General features: G+C 47.3%; 1 long non-coding RNA gene across 1 annotated transcript in view; it reads right to left on the reverse strand.

Annotated features, from left to right (window-relative positions):
* The window catches only part of LOC125944124 (uncharacterized), a 70582-nt gene that overhangs the window by 25133 nt on the left and 24405 nt on the right, over positions 1-21044 (reverse strand). The window lies entirely within an intron of this gene.

Here is a 21044-nt window from a genome sequence, read left to right on the forward strand (position 1 = left end):
GTTGCGGGATCGAATCCCGGCCGCGGCGGCCACATTTCGATGCGGGCCAAATGCAAAAGCACCCCTGCATTGGGTGCACGTTAAAGAGCCCCAGGTGGTTAAAGTTAACCCGGAGTCCCCCACTACGGTGTGCCTCATAATCATATCGTGGTTTTGACACGTAAAACCCCAGAATTTAATTTAATTTATTTAAAGTCTTCATGGCCAGAAATAAAATGTGAACAAGTTGTGCTAATTTTTCCTTGACGTGGAACCGCGCTCACGCCTTACGGGGTCAAGAATGCGACGCACTGTATACATGGCTGCGGCTAAAAGAGCCGCGGCGCGGCTTCAGTGGTGACGTCTCTCGTGGGCCGCGCGGGAGGTCAGCGTAGCCTCCCACCTTACTAAACACTGCGGCCGTGGGAACGCGAGCTCGGAATGCGCGTGGCAGTGTGTGTGCAGTACCTCCTCGTCGCGCATTATAACACCGCAAAAAGGTAGTAGGCGAGCGGTCGGCGCGCAGCGCCCTCCGGCGGTGAACGGTTCCGCTTAACCGCAGCAGCAGCAGCGGTGGCTCCCTCTATTCCCACGCGCTGCCGCTCGCTGCTTCTGCAGGTGCACTCGGAGGATTCCTGGCGCGCCTCCCGGAACCGAAACCCACCCGTTGGTCGGTCGCAGCGTAAGCGTCGCGTAGATGTTTTCAGGAATTGCCCGGGAACACGGCATTCTTCGGAGGCAGTGCCCTATTATAAGGCGGGGAAGAAAAAAAAAAAAATAAAGTGCCGTAACGTAATTGCAACCGCTTTATCCACGCCACCGTGTCTCTTTGTGTGTGCGTGCCCGTATTCTTCTTCCCTTGCATTGCGCCTCGTTCGAGCAACTCCTGCTGCGCGCAGGTTTGCATCGTTGGCTGGGCCAGTTATATTTGAGGATTTATTAACGTAAAATTAACGGTATACAGATCGTGTAAAAAATCATTTTACAGACTAGAGTCCCATAGTCCTAAGACTGTAGCAGGACCCGTCATGAAAAATGTATAACTCATTACAGAGTAGGGAAAGGCTGCGTGTCCCGTTAGCCAGCCAAAAGAGAGAACCATAGGACGGCTTCACCATGATCGCCTTGCGTGCGTCACCGGCACAATGGAAGTCCTCACGGAAATATGCGTAGCGCACAATAGGCGAGCTCTACCCATCCCTTCTCTGGAGCACGTGGCCGGATCTCGTTATACTGATTGGCTGACCACGAGTCCATTATAGCCTTCGCTGCACGGTAATGTATATGGTGAGACTGCATAGTGAAGTCATGAGTCGCGGAGATTCCTGAAAAAAAAAAAAAATAGAGGGCACTGATCGTCGCTCTGATCGTTCTGCTCGCACGGGAACAGTGGTCAGTGTACCCGGAATTGTCTAATATTAATTCGGGATCCCGGCTTCAAACAGTCTCGTGGAAATTTTTTTCATTATACGCTTCATCTTTCCAAGTTTCGGAGCGATCATATAGTTATCTAAACAGGGCTTAGCAATGTAAGTGTCTATGCGTACACGCAGCGCTGCGAATAGTTGCATTTTCAGCGGAATGTTTCGTTGATAAGGATCGATCTGCAATGCCGCGAAGCCGTTGTAAGCCTAGGCAAGTCGAAGCTTAGGCAAATCCCCTGTACATACACTGTAAAATTATCAACACCCGTGAAAGTGAATGAGGGTATACATCGGGCCATAACTCACACCCTCAGATGCTTTTTTTAGGCACAAGGGTGTGAGCTATAGGTCTATTTACACCGTTATTCACTTTTAAGGGTGTAAATTACTTTGTGGTGTACTAACCACGATTCCCATGCTAGTTGAATCGGTCACACTTGCAGCTGCCGCGGACACCTGTGCTCCAGATCCCTGCAGTATAATGTCTGTGGTAATTATAACTCGTCGACTACGGCGCGTCCGGCCCACACCCTCCCGGCTCACCGTTATAAGCGAAGGCGAAGGTCAAATTGAACCAGGCGACCTGTTTACTCCGAAAATCTCGCAGATACCTTATCGACTACACACATCATACCTGCCTAGGCGAACCAGGGGCTGCGCAGTGCTGCTGCTGAGCAGGTCGAGGTCTCGGGATCGAATCCCGGCCGCGGAGAAGCCGCGTTCCGGTTAGAGAGTTGGAATACTTGGGATTTTGGTGCGCGGTTTAAGGAACAGGTGGCCGAAATTATTCCGAAGCCCGCTTCCCACACTAATAAGGCGTCCCCGTATAACAGGCTGCGGCTTCGGGAAGTTAAGACCGACAATTACTATCATTACTCCGCTGCCGTAATATCACGCAAAGTACAGCACCGGCGAGCGAGGTCGCGATGCAGTCTCCGTATAGCCTCAACATAGCCCGTTAATTTTTACTCATAATTTCTAGAATTATGTAGAGCTCGTTAAACAAAAGACCTTCATATAGCAAACTGTACAGTAAGACGCACTTAGAAGCACGCTAAAGAAAAACTCTGAAACAGTTTAGACTTATAAAGTATTCTTTAAAAACTCAATTTTCGTTAATGTCGCTATTATAAATTGATTGTTAGAAGACAAAGTGAAGGTCAAAGTCTGAAGGTCATCTTTCTTCTTCTTCTTCTTTTTTTTTTTTTTTCATTCCGCGCTGAAACTCCAAACACCGGTACGTCAGGGTGACGTCGCGGATTTGAAAGTAGTTTTTTTTTCGTGTTTATTTGGGCCGCATTGGCTCAGTAAAGGATCCCGAAACTTACAATGTTGAGTCATTGGCTCCTTTATACAGGGTGTTTCAAGGAACACTTTCAAATATGTTTAAAGGTTGCCGGTGGCAGATAGCGCAATTTAGTTCATGAGCTGGTCTACTCGAAGAAGCGGACATTACTTGCACAAACAATTGAAATGCATAATCGGCTAATTAACAAACATTCACTAATTCATTTTATTTATTTGCCTTATGACCCATATTGCAATTTACAAATTCTAGCCGTGGAGATCGCAAGGCGGATCCACTTAGAACAAATTCGCAGGATGACAGCAGTTTAAAGATATTGCTACGGACCAGTATTGACGATGACGAATAGGCGAGCAGTGTGAAGACGACTACGACGATTAGAGGTTATCACCCGATTCTTGGCTATATACTTCTATATATAGCTTCTCGTCTGCGTCTTCCTACGTAACCATATTCCCGAACTTTGTGGAGAAATGCATTGGCGTCCCAGTGACTTTTGTGGTTCAATGCATAAAAGGACGTATTGTTAAGAAAGAAAGTGAAACAACATTGCATTTTTACCGCAAAGTTCGGGAATTAATATATCGAAACAGGTGTCATCCTGATAATTCGTTCCAAGTGGATCCGCCTTGCCAACTCCACGGCTAGATTTTGTAAATTGCAATATGGGCCATAAGGTAATTAGTTAGAAACAGAATAAGTGAATGTTTGTCAATTAGTCGATTATGCATTTCAAGTGTTTGTGCAAGTAATGTCCGCCTCTTCGAGTAGACGAGCTCATGAACTATAGAATTGTGCTATCTGCCACAGGCAACCTTTAAGCATTTTTGAAATTGTTCGCTAAAACACCCTGTAGACCACAATGCAGTCCGTTTTCACCGAAGGAGCATTACCTATAGACCCTAGCAGAGGCCCGTTAAAATTCATGTCGTCACGGCGAGCAGCTGCGGGAACTTGAAGACGGCGTCGCCACCAGCGTTTTCCTCTCTGCGACTTTTCTGGCTTGTCAAGAGTCTTTCTTGCAACAAGAGTGGTGTTTTGTATATTGCACAAGGGTAACTTAATATTCGAGGTGGTCGTCTGAGAGTACTCTGGCCGTGCTACGAAATTGATGAAAAAACAAACAAAGAAATAAAGCTTCCACGTTGTATTACGAGAACAACCAGGTATATCGAAGTGAAATAATCCCGCTTCCTTACCCTCAGTGGAGCCCGCTTATGCTAGCAGTAACGCTTATAGTTGCTCTTCTACACCAACTTTTCAACGTTGCCAGAGCACTGTGAAACGGCCACCCGAATATGCCGTAATACAATTTAAATCATTTTATTCTTCTTTTTAGTGTCATTTAACTAAGCATAACGTAAAACTAATGCCCCTGTTACGTCGTGCTGTGTAACTTGCACTCTCCTTAAGGGGCAGCGCCGATAAAAAAAATAAGCTGAGCTGCATCAATAAATAAATTACCCTTCTATATAAATTACCAAGAATGTCACACTCTAACCGTGAGGTACGGCTTCGTAAGCGAAAAAAGACGTAAGAACAAAAACAAGAGACGGGGTGGCAATGACGTCTTCAAGTTCCCACAACAGGATGCCATGACGTCAAAGATTTTAGCGGCGTCTACTCGGCATATAGCTAAAACTCTTATCGGTATAGATGCACTACATTGTTTTCTAAAAATAGTCAGAGGCTGAACTTGGCAAGTTTCAAGAACATTTACTATGTCACAATAGCCCGAATACGAGAAAATATTTTGAAATACGGGGCGCCACACTGATGTATTAGTTCTAGGGTTTCCACGCGAAATTCAAACAGTGGTACTTTGATATCCATTGTCGTTTTTAATAATCAACCTTTTACAAGGGACTTAATGAAGGTAGAGTTTCGAAAGTATATTTTATTAATTTAAACAAATTAGATGCTTCTCTTTAGTGTCCTTTTAAGGGATCTTTTCATCCTTATACCTCCTTCCCCCAGTGCAGGGTAGCAAACCGGACCTGCGTCTGGTTAACCTCCCTGCCTTTCCTCTCTTCTATTTCTCTCTCTCTCTCTCTCTAAAGGGTTACACCATTTCCGAGTTACGAAGTATTATGTATTAGTTGTGAACTGACAGTGATGTGCACAATGAATGTGCTATAGAGAGTTTGTGCGTGCTTCGACGTAAGCCCTGCTTCTGCTTAGATCATTCCGTTGTTCGCAGTATGGGATAAACAAAGATAGTGCGTATCAACGCGGTTCATGGCCAAGAAAGTCGGGGGTTGTAACCCCTCCCCCCCCCCCCTGAGGCCGACTTAACCCCCCCCTTTCGTTTAACCCCTTTTCTTTCCTTACGCATTTGAGTACTGCAACTAAGATGTAAGACGCGCAATCGTCTGCACACTCGCAAAAAGCGAATTTTTTGACAATTTCCCGTTAAGAAATCGAAATTAGTGCTGTTTAGATGGTATTGGAAACTGTCAACCCCCCCCCCCCCCCCCCCCCCCCCCCGCCTGGCAGAGATCCTGGGCGCGCTACTGGCTCTGCCGATGATAAAACGGCAAAAGAGCCAGAGAAACCGATGGTGTGCTCTCTGCATTTCTCGCCCTCGGATTATGTGTATAATCCTGCCCTCCGAAAGTATCTTGGCGTGCCCCAGAGGCCAGTCCTTTCTCGAACAGCTGTTCCCTCAATGCGGCCTTCATCAAACCCCCTACCGGTGCCCCTGCAGCAGCAAACTGGCGGCTCGGTGAGTGCGGAATGCCATTAAATAAAGCCACGAAATAACCATACCGAGTACGTGCGCAACTTCCTACGCTTGTTCTGTCGGGAACATCGTAGCCTGGCGGACCGGTCGCTTCGCCTTCCGTCGACGAAAACGAAGCTCTGCTTTCCGCCGGCGCGGCCGGCTGCTCACCGCCATCGCACGCGGAAACACCTACCGCTCGAGCACGGAGGATCATTTCGCGCTCCGTTTCACTGAATATCGCTGAAGTGCAGTCCTGCTTCCCTGGCGAACTCTTCGTTGCAAGGTTCAGCGGTAGCAACGGTATCCATCGCGGCGAACGCAAACGCAGCGACCATGCATGCAGCCATGATGCATCCAGCGCCTCCTCGGCCGTTTACGCAAGCGGTGACGTATAATGGCGCATTCTGATTCGCTGAGAGCAATGAAATCTGTGACGACACTGCTTCAGCGCCAAATCTGGGGTGAGAGAAATTGAGGAAGAGATATTTGGTCTTTGTTTACGAATTTCTCCGCTAATAACACATATTTTTGCACCCAACAAAAACTGCATGCATTCCTGAAGGTCCCTCTTTTATTCCAGCTGAACTTCCTGTTTCTCTTTAGTGTCCCTTTAAAGCATGGTTTACTGCTCGGCGCCACAGTGCCGGACGCATTCGACCGAGCCCAGTGTAAGTTTTTCATGCGTACCCCAATACGAAGAGGCAGCGAGATGGTTGGTTTCACTAAGAATGAAATAACATGGGGATATTAATAGTCGAGCAAGCGATGCACACAGAGCTTGTAGCGTGCTCACTTGATACGACATCAGTCAAAATACCCTGCGGAGAGATGGATGCGACTTGCACGCGCGGAAGCGCGGATTGAGGAGACAAAAATATAAGCATTTGAAGTTCCACGTATTATAACATACCGGTGATAAATCATTTTCCCGCGATAATTCTGGCGAAAGTGACAAGCTGTGCTGCCTGCAACGAATGCTGTGAACAGTAATGTTATTAGAGAGTTTTAGATTAGGGGGACGCAAGCGTAGGGGCCCCAAGCGCTAGCGGGCCCCTACGCTTGCGTCCCCCTAATCTAAAGCTCTCTATTAGTGCGTATAGCTACTCTCGGGTACTTTTGTGAAGGATCACGCGAACTGATTAACTAATATGAAAGCATCAGGTGGCTCGCTCGCCAAGAACTTTTGCTGCTCCACACACTAGACTGGGTTCTAAGCGCTAGGCTCTTTTGCCATCCAAGACGCAACACATACAACGCTTAAAACATGCAAGCACTCGGAATTAATCTAAGCTACACCCCTGGAGATGCTGAGCACTTCGGAGCCGGCATGGCGTGATGCATCGCTTTCTATACGTCACGGAGAGGTTCCAGCAGATGGCGCCACGGTATGTTCTCGGGGTCAATACTGCGCAACGAATGGATAAAAACGCGAAACGAACAAAAAAAAAAATGGAAAAGTACACTGGCACAGTCACGCCCGTATGCACTTCGCTTCTATTGTGCTTGAGATGATTCGTTACGACGCACCTACGCGTGACGCCATACCGAGTCGGCCAGGTGCCTGTGCTCTTCGCAGAGACTGCAGCCCCCTACGGAAAGACGAGTTTCGAAAGAAAACTCCGTTTCGAAGTTACTCGTCGAAGCCGTATCTACCCTACTAAGTTTATGTGTGATTTCGAAGCTTAATATGCGAAATACGACATTGTTCAATGTGCTGGGAAGTGAAGAAGAGTTTGCGAATTGTATAGACAGCATATGGAAACCGTTTACCGAGAGCGAGAGAGTGAGAAATTAAAATAAATTCTGGGGTTTTACGTGCCGTAGCGACGATATGGTTACGACGCACGCCAAAGGGAGGGGGGGACTCCGGATGAGAATTTGAAGAGCAGAGAGGCGTCAACCTGAGGGGAAACGTGAAATGATTAGATTTAGCGTGACGTTTACTGGCACAATCCGTTAACCATCATCATCAGCAGCCTATTAGGGGCGAAGCTCCTTATAGCGGCACCCGTTCGTCCCCGTCGTAGTAGGTAGCCACGTCTAGTTTTAGGGGCGAAGCTGCACCCGTTCGTCCCCGTCGTAGTAGGTAGCCACGTCTAGTTTTATGAATTGCTCAATAGATGGCGTTATGTGTCCGTATATGTATGTATACCCATATATACATATATATGTATACGTATAGTATAACCGGAAGCCGACTTACACTTCCGGTTCCACTTCCGGTTCCACTTCCGGTTCCGCTTCCGGTTCCGGAAGCCAGCTTCCGGCTTCCGGAGAACGCTTCCGGCGTTTTATGAAAAAAAAATTCCGGAAGTTGTGTCCGTAGCGCGGAATCGAACCAGGGACCCCTCGCTTCCGAACGCGCGGCGCTAACCACTACGCCACGAACCGCACATAAACACGCGCACCACGATGGCAATAAATACCCAACATTAACGAAAGGCCGCGTTTCTAGCGCGTTTCTAACGCGTTTGTGCTAGCGCGTTACGGCACGTGTAAGAAGCTGGTGTAAGACGCTGTGGCCTCTCCGCCTTACCTTCAACGCGTTTCGAACGCGCTGCCCAAGGCGGTGGCAAGTCAAGTTCAAGTCGAGCAGCGTTTATGAATGCGGGGGGGGGGGGGGGTATACTCTCTCAGCAGTCATGTGATGGCGTCGGCAAACGCGGTGCACGTTCCGGCATGTGTAAATGGCTGCGTAAGACGCTGTGGACGCTCCCCCTTACTAGAGAGTACTGCACGTTTCTAACGCGTCTGTGCTAGCGTCTCCTTAAGCGGGAGATCCGATGATTCCCTCCGGAGCTTCGCCCACTCATCATCATTCACCCCGTGGATATGCTGTGATTTTTTTTAACGCGACAGCGTTAAGGGCCCCGTGTCGCAGTAAATCTGACGTCGGCAACCAGCGTTGTTGTGCGATGTCAGCGGGTGGCGGCGAAAATCATCCCCAACCACTCCAACCGCGCAGGCCCTCCACGTTTGCAAGGTTTTGGTGAACAAAAATTGAATTTCTCACAGTGAAATCCGCCAGACAAATGGTCAAGTACGACTTTACCATTCGGTGTCGGATTCACCGTCGGATTGTTTACCAATGGGCGTCGGGTTGTAATTTGAATATACGAGAAAACCTAATTCTGCTACGAGGAAACTCAAACACAAACCCCTTTTCCAGCATTTCTACCAGACAGCCGCGCGTTCAGTAGAAAATGTTCGCCAAGAAATGCTTCGCACTTAAAAACGAAAACGCAATGGTTCGGCGGTGGTTGCCGATAGCTGCTGGCTGACCTTTATTTTATTTTATCTTGAATTGGCTATAGACGACACACGTTCTTTTCAAGCGGTAATTTGATAAAATGTTTATGCTAGGTGTACAAATGCATTACACCACATAAGCATTTTAATGAAATATATGCATTTAAAAAGATACTGAAAAATAATATGCGTAGGTAACCGGAGAAACTATTTAGGCTATACAAAATGGTATGTCGTAGCCGTTCCATAAGTATTGGCTCCAAGTGCAACGCTTCCAAGAAAAACCGTGCATGTCCATAATAGATCTGGATAGCAATCGAGATATTCGCGGACCAGGACAGGGGAAATCAAACTACCACGCGAGAGAATTAAAAAGTTGCCGCAGTTTCACCTGAAAGGCGAAGCATCAATTGCGATAGCAAATTTGAAGAGAGCTATACGGAGTAATGATAGTAGCTTTATCAGCTGTATAAACTTGGACATGCAGCAGCACCGGCAACACGCAGAACTGTTGTCGACGCCGTCGGCGTTTTGCCCGCGTTCGCTCAAAATGCGTGCGGCGTTGGTGACTGTTGCCGGAGCCTCTGATATAAATAGGCACTTGGTGCCGCAGCTAAACGTCGCCTCCCTTCCCTACCCCTTTCCACCACGGCCTTTCGTGCGTCGGAAGAAGGCACGTTTGCTCTACATATATGGTGATTGTAGAGGAGGAAAGAGACACCTACTTCTGCAGCCCTTAAGGGAGCACAGCGCAGAACGCGCGTTTTGTTCTCCGCCGTGCGTTCACTCCCCGTGAAAGCGCGCGTCCCACGCGCCCTTTCACTCGCACATACAGCGTTCGGCGACGATTCATTGTGCCCCTCAGTCGGCCGTGACGGAGGGCGACTTCACAGGACTGGGCTGCGGCGACACCTGGCGACCCACCACCCAGACAAACGGGTGGCACTGGGATGCCCCCCACGACCACTCCCCCAGCGAGGCCTGGCTCGCAGGGAGACCTCGCTCCTTCTCCGGCTCCGCATCGGCTGCAGTGGACGGCAGCACGCAGCTACAGACTGGGACGAGCGACGTCCCCGGCCTGCAGCTCCTGCGGGGAGCCGGAGACGATCGAACATCTCCTGCTGGCCTGCCCGGCGTACCTCCAGCAGCGGGGCCCACTCCTGCAGGAGTTCCGCCGCCTGGGCCTCCCCTGTGGCAAGGAGGAAGATCTCCTCTTCCCCGGCCGACACCACCTTTCTGCACTTCGAGGCGTCGTGGAGTTCCTTGACTCGTCAGGGCTCTCCGCACGCCTCTAAGGACATTTCTACAAGCGGGAAGGCCTCACGGCCTCCCACTCCACCCCGGGCCTGACCGGCCTGGCACAACACCCCTGCAGACTCTGCAGCACACCAAGGCCTTCCATCTCGGCCTGATACGTGCCGCCTATGCCTGCCGGTTTTGCTTCGCCCAGCCTTGGCGTCTCCACTCTATCCCTTCTTTCGCTCCCACTTACCCCTCCCCGTTGGCGCTGAGCCGTGCTCCCTCAAGGGCTGCAGAAGATAGCGCCAACCTTTCCCTTTCCCTCAAGAACCACTTACCGATTTCATCTCCATTGACGTCATACGGAACCTCACGGCGACGGCGACGGCGACGGCAGAAATCTGCTTTTGAGTGTCCATATAATTGCTATCGCAATAAAAGTGGTCGCAGTTTCACCTGAAAGGCGAAGCATCCATTGCGATCGCAAATTTGTAGAGAGCTATACGGAGTAATGATAGTAGCTTTATCAGCTGTATAAACTTGGACATGCAGCAGCACCGGCAACACGCAGAACTAATGTCGACGCCGTCGGCGTTTTGCCCGCGTTCGCACAAAATGCGTGCGGCGTTGCCGACTGTTGCAGGAGCCTTTGATATAAATAGGCACTTGGTGCCACAGCTAAACGTCACCTCCCTTCCCTCCCCCCCCCCCCCCCCCACCGCCTTTCGCGCGTCGGAAGAAGGCGCGTTTGCTCTACATATATGGTGATTGTAAAGGAGGAAAGAGACGCCTACTTCTGCAGCCCTTAAGGAAGCACGGCGCAGAACGCGCGTTTGTTCTCCGCCGTGAGTTCACTCCCCGTGAAATAGCGCGTCCCTCGCCCCCTTTCACTCGCCCATACAGCGTTCGGCGGCGCGCGGCGACGATTTCATCTCCATTGACGTCATACGGAACCTCACGGCAACGGCGACGGCGACGACGACGGCGACGACGACGGCAGAAATCTGCTTTGGAGTGTCCATATAATTGCTATCGCAATAAGAAATTGGTAACATACTACAATATGTCAGATGCATGGTTATGGTTGCATGGTAACACAATTGAATACACGCATTTTGTTTCTGCAGACTTGACAAAGCTTATATGTCTCCTTGTCTTCTAACAGAGCTGGAGGAAATAAAGACTATGAGCGGCCCAGAAGGAACGAAAACTTTTAGTGACCATAAAGCGGTTATTTTTACACTAAAGGGAAGAGAAGGACCAGCCCACACCGCAAGAATTTGGCGTATGGATGTATCAATATTACATGACCAAACAGCATGCGAAGACATAAAAATGAAACTAAAGAAAAGCTTAAACAATAATGACACAAATGAAAACTGGGATAATCTAAAAGAAGAATGGAAAGAAATCCTAATAGAAGCTGGGAAAAACATGAAAAGAAGGAACACTAAGATCCTGAATGAAATATTATGTATAATACGTATAATAGAACGTGGAGGAGAACAGACTTGTTGCATACAAGAATACCTCGAGTGTTTACGTGCCAAATATAAACATCACTTGAGCGAGATAAGACAAAACGGAAAACGCCACACAGAATCACAGCAATGTGATCAAATGAACTCAAGTCAACTAGTTCATGAACTGAACCAAGACACCGAAGGAAAGAGAAGAATAGAAGCAATACGGACAGACAAAGGTGAAATCACCACAAATGAAGAATCTATTAAGGAAGTATTCCTTGATCACTTTCAAAAAGTATTACAAGGAATCAACCCCATAGAGGATAGCAATGCAACCAGATTATTTGAAAACCTTCCACAAGTACAACGAGAAGACCACGATCAACTGTGTGCCCCTGCTACCAAAGAAGAAGTATTTCAAACAATCAAGAAAATGACGCGAGAAACAGCACCAGGACCAGACGGCATTTTGACAGGATTCTACCTTACCTTTTTCGACATAATCGGACAAAGACTAGTAAAAATGATAAACAATTTTATCATTCAAAAGAAGAAACCTCCTTCTTTCGCAAATGGAAGAATTACTCTACTAGCTAAACCAAACAATGACCTACTAGATGTGAATGGGTGGAGACCCGTCACATTACTAAACACAGACTATAAAATAGCAGCAAAGATCTTAACAAATAGACTAAATGATGTATTGCCAATGATTATATCAGAACTACAAGCAGCAGCAGTTCCAGGGAGATCGATATTCGCGTCTTTGACTTTAACACGCGATATATTCACTTATGTCAAACAAAAACAAATTAAAGGTGCCTTCATCACGATAGATCAAGAGAAAGCATACGATAAAGTGAACCATCATTACATATATGAGACTATGAAACAATTCGATTTCCCTCAGGACTTCATAGACATCATCGAATTACTATATAAAGATATTACAAGTGAAATACAAATTAACAACACGCTCACAGGTTGTTTCTCGGTTACGAGAGGGGTGCGACAAGGTTGTTCACTCTCACCAGGACTCTTTGTATTGACTTTGGATCCGCTACTGAGAAGAGTCGACCAAGAAAAAAGAATGAGAGGTTTCCCTTTGCCAGGATTGGGGGAAATAAAAATTTCAGCCTTTGCGGATGATATATCTTTATTTATTAAGGATGAATGCAGTTACCAGACATTTCTGCAAATCTTCGAAGAGTATGCTATAATATCTGGAGCAAGAATTAATAAAAAAAAAGCAAAGCACTGCGATTTGGGGATTTTAGAGAAGAATCACTTGGTGAAGTGCAATTTGTGCAAGCTGCAAAAGTTCTCGGATTGTGGTTTCAACCAGGCGACATTTCGCCAAAAAGTTGGGACGAACCCCTAAAAAAAGCTGCCCAAGTGGCCGAAAACCCACACCATCAAGATTTAAGCCTAATAGAGAAGGCGGAAGTAGGGAAAACAAAACTATGTTCTCCTGCCTTCTATGTAGCAAGAATTGCAAAAATGCCTCGACTGGTTGCAAACAGATTGACTACCCTCATAGGGAGCTTCCTTTGGGGAAAGAAACCAGCACCAGTTACAAAAACAGTTACTAGAATACCCCCATCACGAGGGGGTTTAGGGATACCAAACGTTTCTCTAACAGCACGAACTCTGGCAGCAAAAACAGTAAGCTCATTAATTAACGAGAATAACTTCCTTGGAAAACCTTTACTGAGATATTGGATTAGCACTCTAGATCGCTTTGTCACAACAGAGATCTGGAAAGGCCCAAGAGCCGAAATCCCGCTTCAATTTTACAAAGAAGCAGTGAACACAAAAAAAGCGATCGAGGAACTCTGTCCAGAAACCCCACTAGCAGACATAAAGACCGCAGAAATAAGCGCTACAATGGCTCTGAAGGAGTTGAATATAGAAGATGTACCAAAAAGTCTACCACATAAGTGGAAATTTTGGAAACAAGCGCAATTACCGAAGGAAGTGAAAGACTTTGAATGGAAAAGACGGTGGGGAGTTCTCCCGACAAAAATAAGACTTGCACGGTTCGGGATCACACCATCAGAGGAATGTCCTAACTGCAAACAACCTGAATCGCAAAGACATGCATTCAAAGAATGCCCTTCAGCAAACGTTGTTTGGAAGATAGCCAATACCAAGTTCAGAACAAATCTAGCCAAAGAAGAGAAGAAGAAAAGCCTCTTTGAAAAATTACTGACCATAGTAATAATGTATAATTTGTGGAAAAGATGAGGGCTTGCTGAAATTTTTAAAAAAGCCCCAAAAAGCGGTATATCCGGTATTAAAAACACCAGAATAATGATGTGCAAAATATTAAATAAAGAGCTAGAAAAAAATGGAATAGACAATTACCTTGAAAAATGGCATACGAAATTTTGGATAGTAAAAGAAAACACAGTTGAAATCCCAATCATTCCATATTAACACGCCTTTAAGTCTTTGAACTTTAGGGAAAAAATGGAATTATGTGACCCCAACAACATTTAAAGAATAACAATTTTGTGAGAAATAAGGGGCAGCCTAAACATTGTATAAAAATACAAGGCTGATCCATTTGCAAGTGCGTTTTCAAATGTATTGTGAGTCAAACTAGACATTGTATAACTGTGCAAGGCTGAACGAAAGTACAATGTAATAGCCTAAACATTGTATAACTGTTCGAAACTGATCAAAATTTATGTTACAAATGCCTAGTGTATAATTGTGTGTAATAGTGTGTAAACAGATATCAGTATATCAAGAAAAATGAATGGTGTTACACCAGTGAATTGTAAAAATGTAGAGATGACAATAAAACTTCTCTTGGTGCATAATAGATCATCTTGTGTTATTACGGTAACGATTCCACGGACGCCCGAAGCCAATGGCCGACGGTATATGTGTTTAGGTGTACACGTAATGCTACATGTGTGCCCAGCGGCTGCGGAGCACTTCGTCGACCAAGGGCAGCGGTCAGACCTGCGACGCGGCAGAGGGTGCTCAGAATCACTGTGAACTGAACCTGGAGACGTTCAACACGCGCAGCCTATCGAGTGAAGATATAGCTTAGCAGGGCTACTTGAGGAATTATCAAGCATTGCCTGGGTTATTGTGGGCCTTAGTGAGGTTAGAAGAACTGGTGAGGCTTATAAGGTGCTCACTAACGGCCACATCCTCTGCCACAGAGGTCTTCCAGATAAGAGAGAATTTGGGGTATCATTTCTAATCCATAAGGACATAGCAGGCAACATTGATGAATTGTACAGCATTAATGAGAGTGTAGCGGTCGTCATGATGAAGCTGAATAGGAGGTATAGAATGAAGGTAGTACAAGCCTACGCCCTAACCTCCAGTCACGATGATGAAGAAATAGAACAGTTTTATGAAGATGTTGAAGTAGCAATGAGAAAGGTGCAAACTCAGTATACTGTATATTCATGGGTGACTTCAATGCTAAAGTGGGGGGGAAAGCAGGCTGGCTGGTGAGCAAGCAATTGGCAACTACGACTTCGATTCTAGGAACGCTAGAGGAGAGATGTTGGTAGAATTCGCGGAAAGGAATAGGCTCCGAACAATCAATACCTTCTTCAGGAAGCGCAGCAACAGGAAGTAGACCTGGAAAAGCCCTAACGGAGAAACAAGGAATGAAATAGATTTCATACACTCTGCCGACCCTAGCATAGTGCAGGATGTAGAAGTGTTAGGTAAGGTAAAGTGCAGTGACCATAGGTTAGTGAGGTCTAGGATTTCCCTCAATTTGAAGAGAGAAAGAGTAAAATTAGTCAAGAAGAAACAGGTCAACCTAGACGCAGTAAGGGTAAAAGCAGACCAGTTCAGGCTGGTGCTCGCAAACAAATATGTAGCTTTAGCACAGGAATATGAAGACAACATAGAGGTAATGAAACCGTAACTAGGCTGTTCTCGGAAGCAGCAATCGAAGTGGGAGGTAAGGCACCAAGGCAACCAGTAGGTAAGCTCTCCCAAGTAACAAAGGACAAATAAAGAAACGACAAAACATGAAAGCGGCAAACTTGAGAGTTCAGATAGAATCCGCTGAACTGTCAAAACTGAACAACAAGAAGAAAATAAGGGATATTCGAAATTATAAAGTGGAAGAGATTGAGGAAGCAGTAAAATATGGACGCAGCATGAAAGCAGTGAGAAGAAAACTTGGCATAGGACAGGGCAAGATGTATGCACTGAAAGATAAGCAGGGTAATATCATCCGCAATTTCGATGACATATAGTAAATTTGCAGGCGCAAGTTGGAATACGCTAGCGCAAGACAGGGGTAATTGGAGATCGCAGGGAGAGGCCTTCGCCCTGCAGTGGACAAAAATATAAGCAGCAGCAGGTGCTGCTGCTGCTGCTGCTTATATTGATGATGATGATGATGATGATGATGATGATGATGATGATGATGATGATGATGATGATGATGGGAAAAGCAGACCTGTACAGTACCCAGAGCAGCCAAGCTGCTTTCATTCCAAGTAGTGATGAATAGAGGCCGAATCTTTAGGCATTAAAAAAGCTCGTTTTAGGCGCCAAAAATAGGCAGGCAAAACACCGTTTTAGGCCTCCAACGTCGTAAATATAGGCACAATAAATGTTTGCATAAATGCAAATAATTTCAAACGAAGACGTGCGCGGCCTATATCTACGATAGGAAAACAAGAAATGTTATTGCCTACGATGGCACAAAGGCGTCAACAGTTGAACATAGCCGTGCAATTGTCCCATAGAACTGCTGATCTATTGACGATCAATTGGCTTAATTCAATAAGCACACTGCTCATATTCATGTTCAATGGCCACTGTACTCGAGCGTCGCATATAGTGAAACAGGCATGAAAAAGAATTCTTGAAAGCTGGGAATACTGATTAAAAAAGGCGATACTTTATGTCTGCCTGACGCAATTAAATTAAGACACAACAAAAACAGACAAATAACAAATGCAAGAGAGACTACGATTTATTAAGAAATTGGCATGTTCTTACATGAGGACTGTTAGGTACAACTCTTGGCAATTTTCTCATATACAATGACATTATCCGAATTGTACAGGCAAGACGTCCCAATACTGCCAAATGCACTTCCGCCCATTTGAAGTGCACATGTTTGAAGAAATCTGTTCGGAGAGCACGCGGAATAGTCTAAGAATCACTGTGAAGATTGTGGAAACAATAGCAAACGACAACCATCTCCAGATTTTTGGATTCAAAGTTGTGCCTCTTGTCACTGAGAATGATCTCATACGCTGAGAAGGAACGCCCGACGGCGGTGAACACCTTAAAAAAAGTTGTCGCAGTTTCACCTGAAAGGTGAAGCATCAATTGCGATAGCAAACTTGAAGAGAGCTATACGGAGTAATGATAGCAGCTTTATCAGCTGTATAAACTTGGACATGCAGCAGCACCGGCAACACGCAGAACTGTTGTCGACGCCGTCGGCGTTTTGCCCGCGTTCGCTCAAAATGCGTGCGGCGTTGGTGACTGTTGCCGGAGCCTCTGATATAGATAGGCACTTGGTGCCGCAGCTAAACGTCGCCTCCCTTCCCTCCCCCTCCCCCCCACGGCCTTTCGTGCGTCGGAAGAAGGCACGTTTGCTCTACATATATGGTGATTGTAGAGGAGGAAAGAGACGCCTACTATTGCAGCCATGGAGGAAGGAAAAAACAGGAGAGGCCCTGACGTCACTTTTTTGAAGCCGGAAGTGCAGCCATGTTGGTGTGCCACCTCTCTTTGCGCCTCCAATCAGGGGTTCTGCAACTCGCCGGAGCAGATAGGCGCGAACTTTGAACTTGCATTGTTACGAGCCGCCGGAAGTATGTGCTCCTTACGCGCGTCAAAACAAAGCCTACAAAACTTCTGTAGCAGTTTTAGTGAAGCAGACGCGCTCCTGTGTTTTTCCGTGGCACGTTGAAGAAGACAACGAAGACTCGCGCCGTGATTGCTTGAGTGTATCTGTTGCTGGCCGACACTCACACTCACAGACCCAAAACACAACTTTCAAGCTTACACACCACACTCCGAAGTCAGCTTTTCTCGCGAACAAAAGGTGCTGCGGGAAAGACACCGGCGGAAAAATCGTATCTCACTTTTCAGCGACCGAGACCAGCAGCGAAAGCTTCAGGAGCGCGGTTGCCATGGCAACGTTGACATTTGGGGTACCCGTCCCAGTGCTCCTTTGCGAAAAACAGCACGTGACTTCCGCCACACCTTCTCCAATACGCTCGTGCTGGCCAGGGCCTCTCCTGGGGTTTCCTTCCTCCATGATTGCAGCCCTTAGGGAGCACAGAGCAGAACGCGCGTTTGTTCTCCGCCGTGCGTTCACTCCCCGTGAAAGCGCGCGTCCCTCGCGCCCTTTCACTCGCACATACAGTGTTCGGCGCGCGGCGACGATTGGCGCTGAGCCGTGCTCCCTCAAGGGCTGCAGAAGATAGCGCCAACCTTTCCCTTTCACTCAAGAACGGCGACGATTTCATCTCCATAGACGAGAAAACGATCGCCTGAAGGCGCTGCTGCGCCTCCTGACAGCGCCCCCTATATGGAAATTTCAAGCAGCGCGGTCGCTCCGCGGTGCAGTCTCCGCTTTGTTTACATTGTTTCGCCCGCGCTTTCCTTGGCTGCTCGTGCTCACGGCGCTCCGTTTTCGAAGGCGGCAGATCGCGTGCTTGCTGAACAGCGATGCAAAGACTGCAGTGCGATTTCAAGACGGTTGCCGACGCCAACAGCTTTTTTCGTGGCAGCAACCTCAAGAAAGGGGACCGTCTGCTTCCACACGTGTGTGGTGTTGAAAAATTGTGGGCGGTGATGTGACAGTGAAAGCCAAGTGCGTGTCGGAGGTGTCCAACAAGATTGTATGCGACATCGAGTTAGAGGTACACACCGAGTTCAGTCATTTAGTCACTTTTATTTCTCTATGGTGCAGTCACAAAGCGGTCATGCATGCTTGCAGAGATGTGCAGAGACGGTGACGATTGCGGTTCGTTTCGTTGGTCGCTGGGCGCGCACACACGGCTGCTCTCAATTTGGCTCCCAGGGAGTGGCATCAGCACTGTCGGAACAGAAAGAACACATGCATTAGGCACCAATAAGCCAATAAAATTAATTAACGATGTAAGTACTACATATGTGCATAATGCCTTATATCATGCTGTATAAATATTTAATGTATATCATGCCTTATTCAATGCTAGAGTCATGGCAACTCATTGCATTATTGAGCAAGGTATCTTTTCACTGGTCATGAGAAATCACTCGTACAAACTGCTCCGCGAATGAACCCAGGTCACGGTAACCAGCAACTACCTTGGGACCAGCAGCACGAGCGCAAGAATTAGCGATACATGCCTCACCAAAGCAAATCTAGTTTCTCGTCGGGCGAATGCCCCGCCGCAGCAAAAGTAAGCTCACACCGATGGCCGGCTACTACACGAAACGATTCTTGGCGGGAAGAGTGAAGCAGGAAGAATGTGCAAGGTGGCAATTACTTTAAAACATGCTTCGATATTGTGAACCCAGAAAGCATGGCCAAGCAACAAACATAACGCGCGCGTCTCGGGCAGCTGCTTTGCGATCTGTCGCTTACCGACGCATGCGATGACCGTAGCTTGCATTAAATACGGATTGCCACCACACAAAAGACAAGTAACGTGCGGCCATATTTGTTGCCTGTACAACTAGGAACTTAGGTTGCAGCGTTTGGAAAAAGGATATAATTATCTTGAGCCAGTCTTTGCCTATCGCGAGTGAACTAACAGTACAATCAATTAAATTCGTAGGTTTTACGTGCCAAAAGCACAATATCATTATGAGGCACGCTGTAATCGAGGGTCTCAGGAATAAATTTGACCACCGGGGGTTCTTTAACGTGCACAAAAATCAAAGTACATGGCAAGAACCGTATTCTTGCATTTCGCCCCATCGAAATGCGGCCGCCGTGGCCGGGAATCGAGCTCGCGTCGTCGAGCTTAGCGCCGCTACACGTATGCATTTACCGCTAAGCTAACACGGCGGATTTCACTGTACGATTCAACTACGCGACACGTCTTAATAAACGGCCATGCGCTAAATACAGGCACATTACTATTGCGTTTTTATCGAGCGGCCGTGATATTGCACGCGAATGCGAAAGTACGTGACAGTCGTGACTTACTTGACTCGGCGCACTGCAGTTATCCACGCTTGTCGTCTGTCCTTCTCGTACCACCTCTCCGGAATTCTGTAGAACTTCACGGGCGGCTTTCGACTTTTCGAGGCTCCTGTGGCAATTAACAACACAGCAGTATGGCGTGCCACCTTTCCTGGTTGATGAGGTCGCGCTCGCCGTCACGAAAACAACGCACGCGGTCGCTCGCGCCGTAGAGAACACGCGCGCGCGCTGGCCCGGCGGCGACCTTCGACACTTCCATTCTTCCGCCAGGGGAGAGGGTGGCGCTAGTGCCGCGCAGGCAAACTTTAGGTTTCCTCGTCTATTGACGTCATACGGAACCTCACGGCGACGGCGACGGCGACGCCCACGGCAGAAATCTGCTTTTGAGTGTCCATATAATTGCTATCGCAATAAAAGTAAATTACAAACAAAACAAAAGCCGCGTGCACATCACATTTTTCTTTCTTCTTTTGCTCTTCACTATCCTTTCCCCTGACGGCTCTCCGCGGCAGTAGCGCACCCAGGATCTCTGCCAGGGGAGGGGGGTTGACAGTTTGCCAATACCATCTAAACAGCACTAATTTCAATTGCTGCACAGGAAATTGTCAAAAAATTCAAGTTTTGCGCAAGTTTGCGAGTGTGCAGGCGATTGCGCGTCTTACATCTTAGTTGAAGTACTCAAAGGCGCAAGGAAAGAACAGGGCTAAACAAAAAGGGGGTCACAGTCACGCCCGTATGCACTTCGCTTCTATTGTGCTTGAGATGATTCGTTACGACGCACCTACGCGTGACGCCATACCGAGTCGGCCAGGTGCCTGTGCTCTTCGCAGAGACTGCAGCCCCCTACGGAAAGACGAGTTTCGAAAGAAAACTCCGTTTCGAAGTTACTCGTCGAAGCCGTATCTACCCTACTAAGTTTATGTGTGGTTTCGAAGCTTAATATGCGAAATACGACATTGTTCAATGTGCTGGGAAGTGAAGAAGAGTTTGCGAATTGTATAGACAGCATATGGAAACCGTTTACCGAGAGCGAGAGAGTGAGAAATTAAAATAAATTCTGGGGTTTTACGTGCTGTAGCGACGATATGGTTACGACGCACGCCGAAGGGGGGGGACTCCGGCTGAGAATTTGAAGAGCAGAGAGGCGTCAACCTGAGGGGAAACGTGAAATGATTAGATATAGATTTAGCGTGACGTTTACTGGCACAATCCGTTAACCATCATCATCAGCAGCCTATTTAACGCGACAGCGTTAAGGGCCCCGTGTCGCAGTAAATCTGACGTCGGCAACCGGCGTTGGCGTGCGACGTCAGCGGGTGGCGGCGAAAATCATCCCCAACCACTCCTACCGTGCAGGCCCTCCACGTGGTGCAAGGTTTTGATGAACAAAAATTTAATTTCTCACAGTGAAATCCGTCAGAAAAGTCGTAAAGTACGACTTTACCATTTGGCGTAGGATTCGCCGTCAGATTGTTTACCAATCAGCGTCGGATTGTAATTTGAA

This window comes from Dermacentor silvarum, chromosome 3 (assembly GCF_013339745.2).
Source record: "Dermacentor silvarum isolate Dsil-2018 chromosome 3, BIME_Dsil_1.4, whole genome shotgun sequence".
Taxonomy (NCBI): Eukaryota; Metazoa; Arthropoda; class Arachnida; order Ixodida; family Ixodidae; genus Dermacentor; species Dermacentor silvarum.